The 15,124-nt window shown below is 41.3% G+C and overlaps 1 protein-coding gene across 2 annotated transcripts in view; it reads right to left on the reverse strand.

Moving 5' to 3' along the window:
* The window catches only part of SAMD4A (sterile alpha motif domain containing 4A), a 198,537-nt gene that overhangs the window by 141,339 nt on the left and 42,074 nt on the right, over nt 1-15,124 (reverse strand). The gene's annotated exons all lie outside the window — the stretch shown is intronic.

Raw genomic sequence — 15,124 nt, forward strand, 5'->3', positions numbered from 1 at the left:
TGAGAGACGATGGACTCTGAAAAACAAACTGAGGGTTCTAGAGGGGAGGGGGGTGGGAGGATGGGTTAGCCTGGTGGTGGGTATTGAGGAGGGCACATTCTGCATGGAGCACTGGGTGTTATGCACAAACAATGAATCACGGAACACTTCATCTAAAACTAATGATGTAATGTATGGGGATTAACATAAGAATAAAAAATAAATAAATAAATGTATTTGGTATCTAACAACCTTATGAGCTAAGTAGTATTATAAGCCCTCTTTGTGAGGAGAAAGCTAAGGAGAGCTTAGGAAACTAACACAAGATGCACAGCTAACAAGTGGTAAAGTGGGGATTCAGACCCCAGGTTCTTAGTCTTTATACTATAATGCTTCCCAGTACATGTTCTCATGGTGAAATACTATGTGGCCATTAAAGGGAATAAGGCATTATAAACATACTGATATGGACTGATCTTTAAGACATGTTATTGAGTGAAAAAACTATAGAACGGTGTTTTAACCTCATGGAGTTTTTACTCCTTATTTTAAAGAGGGCAAATATATATGTTTGCATCCATCTACACAAAGACACGTAAGAAAGAGTAGAACAATATGTAGGAAGCAGTGGCTACTCTAAAAAGGGAAACCAGGTGGCTTAAGGGCAGGGGTGGAAGAAATCTGACATTTCACTGCATACCCTTTTTGTCTTTTGATTTTGTTGTGTACGCACGGATATATACCCATGGCTTATTCAAAGAACTAAATAACTAAAAACAGATTGCTGAGGTTTTTCCAAAAGAACAAAAGAGCACACCCAAGTCACTCTTTCTCATAACACCTGTTGTATTTTCTTTATATATCTACTAATAAATGGCTTATTTGTTAATGTGTGTTTATCTTATGACTTCACTAGGGTCATTATCTAAAATTATTTGTTTTTTCTTTGTGGGGAGGGCAGTGGATATTTACTGTACTAAGTATACAAGCTCACTAGACCCCATTAGAATGTAAGGTCCATGTGGGCAGGGGCTGTGTGTGTACAGTTCAGTTCTACAACCCCAACATTTAGCATAGCACCTCATGTTTAGTAGTCATGAATGAATGAATGAGTGAATGAACGAATGAATGAAAATTAGTGCCCAAGAGTCTAGGGCTTAGATGATCAGAGTCAAAACCGTAAGAACCTTTTTACCAAAAATGCACAAAAATTTTCAATGCTTTAGATCAAACAGTAATTTTTAGTATGAAAAAATAGGATTTGGGTTCAAAGAATCCACGCTATTAACACCTGGAAGTAAAGATTCTAAATAAGCAATACTCACAATGAAAAGTCCTAGTTCCCATGGGACTTTACTTGGGCTCAGATAAGGTCAGAAAATGCTGATAATGAGCAAAAAGTGGTGAGGTTATAAAAGAAAAAAAAATAATTCAAGGCTTAAAAACCAGGAATGATTTAGTAAAGCTATATAGGAATCTACAAGGCTTCGGTCACTGTTTTGGGAATGTAATTTTGGGTTATAAAAATTATTGTTGATTCAGGCAAGGGAAAACTCCCTCTTTGAGGCTGCATAATGCTAAAGAGAACATCTGCCCTAGAAACAACCTCCATGAGCCCAACAGAGAGGCCTTGTCTGGTCATATCTTCAAATACAAAGAAATGAGCTCAATAACAGACCCAAACCACAAAACCTACCAAAAAATGATGATCCTGAGAATGTTCTTCATTTTCAAACTAATTAGCAAGACAGAGAACGATGCATCATCTATCAGTGCGTGTGATAGCTAACTTTATATCAACTTGACTAGACCATGGGGTAACCCGATATTTGGCCCAACATTATTCTGGATGTGTCTGTGAGGCTGTTTCTGGATGTGATTAACACTTAAGTTGTAGACCGAGTAGAGCAGATCGCCCTCCCTAATGTGGGTGAGCTTCATCCAAGCAGTTGAAGCCTAACAAGGACAAAAGGCTGACTCTCTCTCCTGAGAAAGGAAGAATTCCTCCTACCTGACTGCTTTAAGCTGGAACATCAGCTTTTTCCTGCCTTTGTACTCAAACTGAAACATAGGCTCTTCTGGTTCTCAGGCCTTTGGACTCAGACTGGAACTAAATCCCTGGCTCCCCTGGGTCTCGAATTTGTTGATTCACCCTACAGATCTTGGGGCTTGTCAACCTCCACATCATGTGAACCAATTCCTCATAATAAGTATAATACATATATTGGTTCTGTCTCTCTGGAGAAGCCTGGCTAATCCATGCTGCTTCCTCTGTTAGAAACGCTGCCAGAGCGAAACAGCTCTTGTCTGGTACTACCTATCATTAGCAGCCCTAGATAGGAATACAGTGTTTCCCCACACATGACCCCTCCCCATGAGAATGCATGAATGCATTCTCAGCCAGTGGCAAGAGAATACCTGAGAATACCTGATAAGGATGGATATCCCAGAATATTTAAAGAACTGTTACAACTCAACAACAAAAAACCAAACAACCTGATTATAAAAAGGGGCAAAGGACCTGAATGGACATTTCTCCAAAGAAGACATACAAGTAGCTAATAAGCACATAAAAAGAGGTTCAGCATCACTAGTCGTTAGGGATATGCAAGCCAAAACCACCATGGGATATCATCTCATATCCATTAAGATGGCTACTATAAAAAATAGCAAGTGTTGGCGAGGATGTAGACATACTGGAACCCTCATAGACTGCTGGTGGGAATGCAAAATTGGTGCAGCTGCTGTGGAGAACAGTATGGCAAGTCCTCAAAAAATTAAAAATAGGATTACCATATGATCTAGCAATTCCACTTCTGGGTATATATCCAAAAGAACTGAAAGCAGGATCTCAACGAGATATTTGTACACCCATGTGTATAGCAGCATTATTTACAATAGCCAAAAGGTAGAAGCCATCCAAGTGTCCCTCAGCAAATGAATGGAGAAACACACCTGATACAGATGCATGGTGGAATATTATTCAGCCTCAAAAAGGAAGAACATTCTGACACATGCCACAACATGGCTGAACCTGGGGGATATGGTAAGTGAAATAACCTGTAATGAAAAGACAATATGACTCCACTTCTAGGACGTACCTGGAGTGGTCACATTCCTAGAGAGAGACAGTAGAAGAATAGTTGCCCAGGGCTAAGGGGAGAGAGGAATGGGGAATTTCTGTTTAATGGACGTGGGGTTTCAGTTTTACAAGATGGAAAGAGTTCTGCAGATGGGTGTTGGTGGTGATTGCACAACAGTGGAATGTAGTTAATACCACTGAGCTGTACACTTAAAAGTGGTTAAGTCGGTACATTTTATGCTATATGTATTTTATGATTAAATAAGCTAAAGACTTAGAGATCTCCAAGATACACAAGTAAACTTAAAAATAAAAAGGCTAGGGGCGCCTGGGTGGCTCTGTCAGTTAAGCATCCAACTCTTAGTTTTGGCTCAGGTCATGATCTTGGGGTCCTGAGATCAAGCCCTGCACTGGGCTCCATGCTCAGCGCAGAGTCTACTTGAGATTCTTTCCCTCTGCTCCTCCCCTGCTCTCTCTCTCCCCCTCTCTGGAATAAAGAAATAAAATCTTAAAAAAAAAAAAAAAAGGTCACAGCAAAATGCATATAATACAGGCCCATTATATAAAAACTAATATAAATATATATGCATAAAGGAGACAAATCATCCTAGCAATTAGCAGTATGGTGAGAAGGGGGAGATAAAGTGGAATAGGAAATGTTCATGTGTCACTCTGTATGTCTCTGTCTTGACTGAATCTGGTACAACAAGCACATATTTGTATTCACTTCCTAGGACAGCTGTAACAAATTGAGTAGCTTAAATGGCAGATATGTATTCTCTCCCTGTTCTGGAGGCCAGAAGTTTGAAATCAAGGTGCCAGCCGGGCCCCGCTCCCTCTGACTCTGGTGGAATCCTTCCTCGCTTCTTCCTAGCTTCTGGTGGTGGCCGTCACTCCTGGCTTGGTGGCCCTTGGCTCACAGCTGCATCCCTCCAGCCTCTGCCTCCGTGGTCATACGATGCTCCCTGTGTGTCTGTCTTCACTGGGTATTTTCCTCTTCTTGTAAGGACACCGGTCATTGGACTAGGGCCCACCTAATGACCTCATCTTCACTCCATTACATCTGCAAAGACCCTATTTCTAAATAAGGTCACACTCACAGCCACTGGGGAGTGAGGACTTCAACATTTTTGAGGGGACACAATTCGCCCTATAACAATACTCATGTTTAATAACAAGCAGTTACATTTCCTTGAATACTCTACCTACGAGCCCTCAAGGGGTTAAGAAAAGATCCTTTGGAGGCAGTATTACAAGAATGAAGACCCTAGATTCAGATTCACACTACAAAGGCTCAAATCCCAGTGCTTCTCCCTGCCTCAGTTTCCTTGTGTTTCAAATAACAGCAACTAGCTCAAAAGGTTGTTATGAGGATTAAATGTGTTACAAAGTGCTTAGCATGTAGTAAATGCCCAGTCAACGTGAGCAATTGTTACAGCTCTCACCACCTTGAGGGTCCCTAAGCCCCCTCCCCTCCCAGACAGCATTCTGGAGGACAGAGTAGCTTCATGTTCACGGTACCTACTCAAAGCCCTTCTCTGTGGTTCCTTGCCCAGTCTCATGCTTGCCTCTCAGAGCACCAGCTGTTTCATTCGATACAGGGTTACGCTAAATATTGTACTAAATATTCTTCATCCACACAGTCATCCCAAACTACCTTCCTGGGTGCGCCCCAGCTGCAGAGTGGCAGGCAAGCACCCCACAGCTCACGGGGTCCCTGAGCAGCGGCACCTACGCCATCAGGGCAAAACGCCCATCACTTCACGTGCAGCCTGCAGAGGGACGCAGAGTGGCCTCAGACCTCCCACTTTATGTGATCAGTGCCCTAAATTTGGATTTTGATCTTGGCCTCCCTTGCTGCTAAATCTGTATCCAGTTAATCTTACAGGGTTGTGCGGGAGGAGTCACGTTGCCGCGGCAACCCAACAGCTCCCTGGGCAGAAGGAGAGAAGACATGGAATTTCAGGACGGAGACCACCAAAGGATCCAGAAGCTCTTATTTCTGCCTTTGTTTTGCAGAAATGAATCTTGATATGCTAAAATAAACAGACCTCTCTTCTCTTTTTTACAAGTTTCCAGCCATTGACAAAAATAAAAGCCTGCTTCTACAAGCATTCTATTCACATGTCATTTCCTAACAGGATAGAAACTAAAACTCACACTTCATTCAGCAAGTCAGGAAGTCAGCTGATTTCCTTTAAAACTCCCTCTCTGCATGAAACGAGCAATTGTCCAGTCTGGATTTTATACCTAATATTACTTTTTGACCTGCAGTTTACAAATAAACTACCAGAGGGACACAAATAGAACTGGGGCTGTCTCCTGTCCTGGCTGCTTAGAGGAGCCAGAGTGCCGCAGAGAAAGGTGAATGAACCTGCCTTGGTGACCCACAGACCTCGCCTTCCACAGGGACGCCTTGCCCGGCCCACACCGTAGCCGAGCCGCTCACACACGGCAGAGCCGACACCTTCCATCTCCTTGTCTTTGTTTTCCTGCCCACATTCTGGGGGAGCGTCTAAGGAATAGTAAACTAAAAGATGAATCAGTCAAACAAACATACGAACACAAACCAGGCATTAAGACCGTGTATCAGGTATGCAGGTGTGAAATAATCTGAAACGGACCAACGACAGTTCTGCTAAGACTAGCCCAGGCTAGGATCTGCCAGGGAGCAGCCAGAGTGACTGACAGGCTTCCCCTTTGAAAAACTACCCTGGGTTAAACTTAGCACTGACATCTTAGGGCAGCGGTTGAAGTGTTCTCTAAAGGAAACAAAAAAGAACTCCTCAAATCTGATTCTTTTTGCTTTCCCTCCTTTTCGCCTCTTTTTCCAAGATAGTTTTCCTGAGCTCCGGCTAGGACATTAAGAGTTAAGCAGCATTTGTCGAGGGTCAGGGAGTGGGGAGGTAAAAATGTGGTGCCTTAGCTGGGTTATGATTACATAAATTTTCTGAATTTTTAAGGGAACAGCAATTGCTTAGAATCACATAATAAGATTATAGAAATAAACAGACCAGAGAAGTAGGATGTGATCAGGGAAGGCTCTGGGAGCGGGAGTCAGAAGATTCAACTCCTTGGCTTGCCTCTACCTCTTAAACAGCCACATAATCACAGACAAGTTATGTAAACTCCCTGAACCTTGGTACTTTCAACTATGAAATGGGTATAATAATACCTGCCCTGACCTCAATTATTGTGAAAGTCAAATGAAGTCATACACATTGGAGGTCTGAGATAAAATATTAAGTCCTGCTTGGTGAATGTATTGCTATTTCTTTTTTAACTTTTTAAAAAAGATTTTATTTATTTATCTGACAGAGAGAGAGAGTGCACAAGCAGGGGGAGCAGCAGAGGGAGAGAGAGAGAAGCAGGCTTCCCGCTGAGCAGGGAGCCCGATGTGGGGCTCCATCCCAGGACCCTGGGATCACGACCTGAGCTGAAGGCAGACGCTTAACCGACTGAGCCACCCGGGCACCCCATATTGCTTAGACTCTAGACTCTAGATTTGTTAGATGTAGGGAATGGCTATTCTCTCGTTTTGTGTATCCTGCAGTCTCCAAGGACTTCCTTGTATCTGGTCGGAAAAACAAATGCAATTGAAAACAAAAATGTGCTAACCAAATATGCATCTAGGTTTTTAGACCAATTTCCCCTAAAGTAGGTTTAAGGGAGCACTGTTGGACTGGGAAAATCAAAGCGGCCGGGCCGTCAGCAAGCCATCAGTACTGCATCCACCGTTCACGAGGTGCAGAACACCCTGAGGCAAAGCCGTCCTTCGTTCTAAATGGCAAAGAGGACTTTGGTCCTAAATGGCACCTCCATAATGATATCACTCACCGTTGTGCAAGAGATAAGAAGTTTTAGTTCATAAAATTCTAGCTGGTAGCATGCCATGTCAATTAGTTTCTTACTCTATCTTCATAGCATTAACACCAAATTAGAACTAATTACCCTCTCAATTGACAGTTTAGAGGCCATTAAAATATAGATTAGCATGAAAGAAATACAGTATCCTGTGGGAAGCGAAATTCTGATGGAAAGCAGATAAACTCTAATATCTAACCGTTAGTGTGTTAATGACCCTGTATCAGGTGCTAAAATAGGGTGTTAATTAAAGTAGAGCTACTACCTTTCCTGACCTCTTGAAACCTAGGGTCTAAAAGGACAAGATAACTCACACACACACATGCTCATGCCCACACCTCACAGAGGAGCTGCCATCCGGTCTGACACACAGTCAATTCCAAACCTGGGTCAGGCTCGAGACACAGACTTTGCTACACATGCTTCAGAAACAATTAGAAGCTTTTAAGCTGAAGTCACAGAGATATCAAATTGGAGTAGGATAATTGAAAGGTACAGCGTCTGGAGGGATGAGGCAGGGAAGAAAGTGAAGAAAGCAAGGCAAGCGAGCCCAGTAGTCATGAGCTGAACATGCCCAATGAACAAGGCTGCACACAGGAATTCAGAACATTTAATTTAAAAAAAATTATTTTATTACAAAGTTCTATTCCTTAGGTACTTCCTGAGTACTTGATATTTCAAACAGGCAAACCACTGTTTGGGGCCCTTTCTCTGAGAAGACCTGCAAATATGGGAACTAAATTTTTAAAGAGGCGTGTCGGATTTAACCTTTCATTGTATAAACATCACCTGGGGATCAGGAGAATAACAGTGTATCAACAAACAAACCCCACCTGGGTTTACCAACAAATCAATACTCCGGGTTCTAGAAGGAAACTTATTCTTGCTATCTTCACTGCTGAACTTGGGGGCAGCTAATTTCAGAATGGCGATGTTTACGTCATGTTCCCTACAACCTCATACCTAGTGTAGAGAAGCCTAATGACCGTGTCGCGAGGCAGCAACCGTGGGAGTAATTACTCAGCAAGGCGGAGCGCTTGCAATCTGGATGCACACAGCAGCAGGAAAGCCCATTACTCCAATTGCTGAAATTATGCCTCACTCTAGTCAAATTTACAGAAATATTTATAGAATTAGCAAAACACTATCATTGGCAGTTTCTTTGGGTTGCCTAATCTCCTGAAAGCCTTTGGGGGTGGGGGTGCGGGAGAGCGCCTAGCAAAGGAGGAACAAGGGAAGCCATCCTCCAAAAAATAACTAAGTGTTAAAAAGAAATGATTGGGCTGTTCGCTGTAGTAGCATATCATTCAGAGAAAGTAAGGGAAACCAAACCCATGCCATAATTCATCCTAAAGAACACACAGACTGCCTATTGCTGTCAAATCCAGGTATGTGTTCCAAAGACTTCTATTAGCCTACAAAATCCTTACATTTGAAAAGCACTCTGAAAGGTGGTATTGATTTTCCTGATATATATGTTTTTAATCACTGTGTATCTTTGCTGTATCCTTCATGTTTTAATAATTTATGGTCACTTTCCCCCACCAAAAAAAAAAAATCTCTTTTCTCAGGTTGCCCTTTATATTACAAAATAATTGTGGTGTTCATCAATTGAATTTGGTAATTGAGAATAACTGTATAGTCATATGAATAAAACTATTTGCTTTCTTGGCAATTCTGTCAGTTCTCAAAATCTGTTAAAAGTCACAAGTGACTCAGAGGCAAGACTGAATTTACTTTCTAGGTCTCAACTGTAGGCGTTTTACCAAACCTCAGTGAGCACATCATTTGGGCTCAGTTAAATTGGTTGTTTCTGAAATTTCCTGCTAGCATTGAAATAGATGTCAAAGCAGGTGGTCTCCAAAAGGTCTTAGATCAGTAATTCTTGGGCTCCCTGGCTCAGTGAGGGTTTGTATAATAAGAGTCAATGGAGGGCGCCTGGGTGGCTCAGTTGGTTGGGCGACTGCCTTCGGCTCAGGTCATGATCCTGGAGTCCCGGGATCGAGTCCCGCATCGGGCTCCCTGCTCGGCGGGGAGTCTGCTTCTCCCTCTGACCCTCCCCCCCCGCTTGTGTTCCCTCTCTCGCTGTGTCTCTCTCTCTGTCAAATAAAAAAAAAAAAAAAAAAATCTTTAAAAAAAAAAAAAAAAGAGTCAATGGAAGTGGCTCCAGAAAAGAAAGTCATTCTGTAATGTTTGATGTCTTTTTCCTCCCCACATCGCACACTGACATATAAGTTATCATGTGATTGGAGAAGACACGATAGAAATTAAATAGAAATAGATGAAATCAAACCAGTTCCTCCTGATACCTTCCATTATACTGTCACCTCTCACTAAGGTCTTATGAAAGTGGAAACATCCTTCTTATTTTCTCCCTGGTTAAGTTAGAGAAGGGCCCTGGACAGCCATCGTCCATTTCCTTCAAGTGTTTCAGGGAGAGTAGAAAGAATGAGAACATTCCAGGTCAAGAGATTCCAAAGGCAGGTATGCAGTAATAACCAGGACCTCCCAGGTGGCTATCCCCAACTATGTTCAGTATATTTCTACATGGATATTTGCCCTTACCTCCAATTCAGCAAGTCCAAATCAAGCTTATCCTCATTCCACCCAAAACCTGTTTTTAAAACCTATTCTAGACACTATCCAGTGACTTGAAGGTACATCCTCGGGGCTCTTGTTGCAATGCAGTCTCTGACCCAGTTGTGCTGGGTGGGGCCTGAGACTCTGCATTCATAACAGCCTCCCAGGTAATGCAACTGCTGCCCATCCACAGAACCCACTCTGAGAAGCAAAAATCCCAGTACCCAGGCTACATGGCAGACCCAGGAGATCACAGTCCCAGGGGCTGGGACCAGGAATCAGTAATACTTTGAGCTCCAGATAATCCCATGTGCAGCCAAGGTTGAGACCCTCTGGGGCCTAGATGCTCTTCCAGGGCCAGGAGCCTTCCCTCGGCCTGCATCACTACATTACACGCAGGAGGAAATCAACAAAACCCTGTCTTGCAGAGGCCTGGGCTACTTCCATTTCTTGAAGTTCCTCAATGCCAAGGCAAACTGGGGCATTTCTTAAGTGTTTACATGTGTCAAGCCAAGGCCTTTAACACAAAGTACAACTTCATGGATATGCTCTTTTGAAGATAACATTGCAAGCATTCATGTGAGGCTCATCATAATCCTCCATCCTGCCTCCCTGGATAGTGCCCTCATTAGTTGCCTGGTTATTTGAGAAAACTGTTCTCTGAGAACTAGATAATGAGAGTGCAGAAATGGAAGCGAGACATTATAACTACAGCTTTCTCAGTACAACATCAAAATTGATGTGGCAAAATAAACCCTAAATGATTAATTTCTAATTTAAACAAAAACAACATAACCTACATATAAAGAAAATGCTTTTCCCCCCTCATTTACAAGCCATATCCTAGTGTCACTGCCACAAAACTCTATCCATTCAAGAAAATTCGTTTTTTAAGTCAATAACACAAAGTTTGCGGGTAGGTAACACATTTTTATACATAAAAAAAAAAAAAATCAATGAAATACTTCCCTTCCTCCAAAGAAAAATTCTTCCATGAAATATTCATTACTTTATTCCTAAATTTCACATATTATCAGCAAGATGAAGGAACCCAAATGAATAAAAAAATTTTTTTAAAAGATTAATTGCTTCTCCCCCAAAAACCTGTTCTCCCCTGCTTCATCGGCATATCAAAAACCAGTCTAATTCTCACCTAACGCTTTCAAAATCAGATTTTCCTTTTTTTTCACTTAGACAATGCATTACAAACCATCGATATCCTGTACATTTTAGGGGGTAGATTTGTTTTCTTTGGGTACGGGAGACTAGAAAGAAAGGATAGAATCTAGGAGTGCGTATGTACTTCAAAAAGGCGTTCTGAAAATAAACACAAACGCAACAGTCCTCAGGCATTTTTAACCATGTGGGTCTTGCTTCACGACAGCCTTCTTGGGGTCTCTGTGGTGAGTGCCATCGAGGGAAGGCTATTCTGTGATTGTGCTGTTTGAGTTCAAGAGTTGCTATTTTAAAAATCTGAACAGGAAATCTGGGAGTTGCAATGCACGAGACCTTTTCCTAGAGGTCACGCCTTCAAAACAGCTCTCAGATGTCAGCAATTCCTTTCTCCTTTTGTCACCTGATCTGGTGTGAAACTTGAGTTGCATGTAAGGAAAAAAGAAATGGAGCAATGCTTTCTTTTCTTAGGTGCCATTTAAAATTATACCTAAGTTTGCTGAGGAAACACCCCAGCTGTAGCACGTACTCCTCAGGATTTCTTTCCTACCTGATTTAATTCCAGTTTCAAGAAAAAAACCTCAGACCTGAAAATAGTCAAAAACATTCCACCTTATAGCGAGAGAAGGTGTTTCTAAACTAGCAAGGTAGGACCAACGCCGTAAAAATCTGCACCGTTTATCACCAGTTGCCTCACGATGGGATCCTCTAAGTAGACCACAGCCACGTGAAGGGGAGGGAAGGGCCCTCCTATTCACCTGGCATTTTGGGTGGGCCTTAATAGCACCGAATTAGGGATCAAACTGACCTAGTTTTAATTATAATAGTGATGATGATGGTGATGATAGCTGAGACTTACCCAGTGCTTGTTTTTGTTGCAGGCCCCGTTATGGGCAGTTTCCATTGGCTAATTCTTTCAATGTTCCCAACAACCTTCTGGGGTGGGCAGTGATATTAGGCCCCTTTGCAGATGAGTTTTGGCTCTACAGCTGCTAACTGTGAGACCTAAGGCAAGTTAACCTCCCAAACCCTTCGTTTCAACATCTGAAAAATGAGAATTATGATGTTGCCGACCTCACGGGACAATGTATGTAAGGCTCTCTACACATATGTGGGCATATATGTAGTGCCCACCAAAAGGGAGCTGTCAGGGTTAGTGGGATGCCTGGTGTAAGAGATGACCGGCAGCGTCTTATGACTAAGCATCACCTCACGTCACAGCTGAGGCTGAATTAGGGACATGGCAGCAGTGTTAATGTGGCTACACTTAAGGTCATCCAGAAGACAGAAGTTCTCCTGAGAGCAATGAAAACAGAGAAGCATCTCCCAAGTCCAAAGGAAGACACTATTTTTTAAAATTAATTGACTTGCCTGCTTTTGTTTTTGTCTTCCAGCTAAAACAAAAAAGGTTATCCCTAGCCACAAGCATGATCCCCTTTCTGATTTCTTAATGTGTTCTATATTAAATTTGTTCTCGTCATTTCTCCAATATATGCTACATAGGGAAAGAACACCTGCTTTGTAAAATGCACTGAGTGTTAAGATATGTCTTATAGACACAGCTAGAAAAGAAAAATGTAAATGAGAAGCCAGGAGCTCAAGATTACCCCTCCTGCCCCAAGGGATTAAAGGATTTTAAATATAATTTAGAATACTGTGGGAAGAAAGTTAACATTTTCAGTCTTGATAACAACTATATCTGAATACCAGAAACGAATCTTGGCTAACTAACACTTGACTTGAAATAATTATCTATTAATTATATCAGTAAGTAGATTATCATTCCTAGAAATTTTCCCATTTATAATTCATTCTATTTTAAGTCATTGTTAAGAATATATTTGATAGCGGTTGTATTCATGTCGGAAATGATTCTACAAATCTACCCTCAAAACATATTTAAGTGACATATTGGTCAATAAAGGCGCTCTTTCTCATCTTTCTAATGAAAACTATATACTTTTATTCAAGACATGACTTTTTTGTATGATGCTAGCCCTCCTCTATGGTTAACCTTAGGAAAAAAGTACATTGCTTCATAGAGATCCAATAAATAGTGAAGTAAAACATTTTTCTTTTCTGCCCAAGACATCTTTGAGTAAGTAATTTTCCAAAGGACAAGTGTTATCTTAAAAAGAAAACAAACAAAAGAAAAGAGGGGAAAAAAGGGAAAGGAACGCATCTTGTCGGTGGTTGGCCCACTTCTCTTGCGTGCCAGGCAAGATTAGCAGTCCCAAGGAATCTTCCTTAGTAAACATAACCAGCTTTCTCCAAACTGGAGAAAAGACCTACACCCAGAAGGATCTATTAAGTCAAACCAACATTTAAAAATACATCTTAAAACATATTTGTCTATTCTAACCCAGGCTTAAATTCTCTTGTTCATTTTCAAGTTTGAAAGGAGGTAAGTTTGATAAATGCTTGAGTGGAGGGAGGTAGTTTGGCTAACCCTGTGATTTCTTAAAGTCAAAAGCCTTATTTGATATTTCCTTTGTGATCAATCCTTGGTAGATACTGTTTAAAATCTCAAAACTGCGAAGTTAGTACCTCTTGGTTTTAAAGCAGTAGTGTGTTGGTAAATGTATTATTAATAACTGGTTCTTGGGGAGTGGAGAGGAGGACTTCCAGTGTGCCAATTTCCTTGGTGTAAAGACTCCCAACATGGCTGATTTCAGACTACCACGGTTGACGTCTTTGAAAGTCTAATTGGAAAGAGCTGTGCACCGTCAGCTCCTGGGCGCTGGTGTGAATTGTCTCCAGCACACAGGTGCAAATAAGGCACATGAGCAACACCGTAGAGCTCTAGGCCAGTTGTAATCTGAGTTACACCAGAAGCCACCTCATCTAAGTTGAAAGCATTTAATTTTGTATTCTTACCACGTTTGTCACCAAAAGACTAATAATGTTTGGGTACAATAAACTGAACCGCTGGGGAAAAAAAAAACAGGCTAACGAATGGAATGGCTCCTTAAGGAACCCATCCTCTCATACTGCATCTCCAAAAAGTCAGGGCCAGGCCTAAAAGACATCATCCATCTCGATGTCAGGGAGGCTCTGAGTCATTCCCATACAATACAGTCCTCAATAAACTTGTGAAAACATAGTTTATATTGTGGTTAAGTCAGGTACCCAACTTTCAAGAAACTCACAAGCCAGGCACATTGATGTGTTGCAGAGAAAAGAATCTCCCTGGGAATACTTGTTGAACAGTGCTCCAAGTCCAGTTTAAAGTTGTCATTAGTAGGGCCTCTAATTCTGTAGAGTGATGTGTGACTAGTGGTAGTCGGAACTCTCATGGAAAAGGAGGTTGGATGACTTCTTGAAATTAATTGTGAAATCTAATGACTCATCAGAATGACTGCATCAGTACATGGAATACCAGACATTTGTTCATTTTCTCAACTTCACAGAAGACAAAAATGTGAAGCCACTAGGGAACAGGCTAAACTAAAGTATCTTCCTACAGCACTTTCCTCTGAATTGTCAGGTTCTTCCTCACATGATTTTAAAAACCAGCCTGAACTCATGTCTTTCAGTGAAGAAAATGGTTTATTGCTTGCAATGAAATTACTGACATAGAAATTTGTATTTGCATGTCCGTGTAATATAACTTATTGACCATTTACGTACGTGAATGCACAGTTGTACTTATTGTTTGTTGAAATAGCCTATTGTGTTTGGGGAGCCACAATTTTTTCATGTACAGTTGGGAAAGAAATACCATATATAACCTACAGAATCTATTACCTCAAGAAGATGAATGATCCTTTCATCTTCTCTCCTTTATTGTCATAGAATTACAAAGAAGAGTACCATATCTAAACACCTCCACATTTATTAAATATTTAATTTTGGTACCTTTAAAAATCCTTTGGTTTATAAATATATATTTAAAATTCATCAGAGTCTTGAATAAATTGTTTGACACATAAGTGAAAGAAGGATAAATTTTACTCAAATGTAAATCGACTGGAAACAAATTCCAGTTCTGGTTTCAATGTTCACTAGCTCACGCTCAAAATTCTCCTTTTGCAATTAAAGGATATTATTTTTTCTATTGCTACCTTATAAAAAGAAATTTCACATACTTTTGAAAATTCAGTGCTCTTGAAACTGTGCATTGTTATGTTGGGAAAAAATACACAACTATAAGATTGGTGACAAGATAGGCATTAAAAGGTCCTGAATTTGTCAAAGCAAAATAATTACATCAATTTAGCAAAAAGAAATCAATAATAGTACATTTAAGGGGCGCCTGGGTGGCTCAGTCGTTAAGCGTCTGCCTTCGGCTCAGGTCATGATCCCAGGGTCCTGGGATCGAGCCCCGCATCGGGCTCCCTGCTCCGCGGGAAGCCTGCTTCTCCCTCTCCCACTCCCCCTGCTTGTGTTCCCTCTCTCGCTGTGTCTCTCTCTGTCAAATAAATAAATAAAATCTTTAAAAAAAAA

The sequence above is a fragment of the Leptonychotes weddellii genome, chromosome 9 (assembly GCF_054177405.1).
Source record: "Leptonychotes weddellii isolate Sample4059 chromosome 9, ASM5417740v2, whole genome shotgun sequence".
Lineage (NCBI taxonomy): Eukaryota > Metazoa > Chordata > Mammalia > Carnivora > Phocidae > Leptonychotes > Leptonychotes weddellii.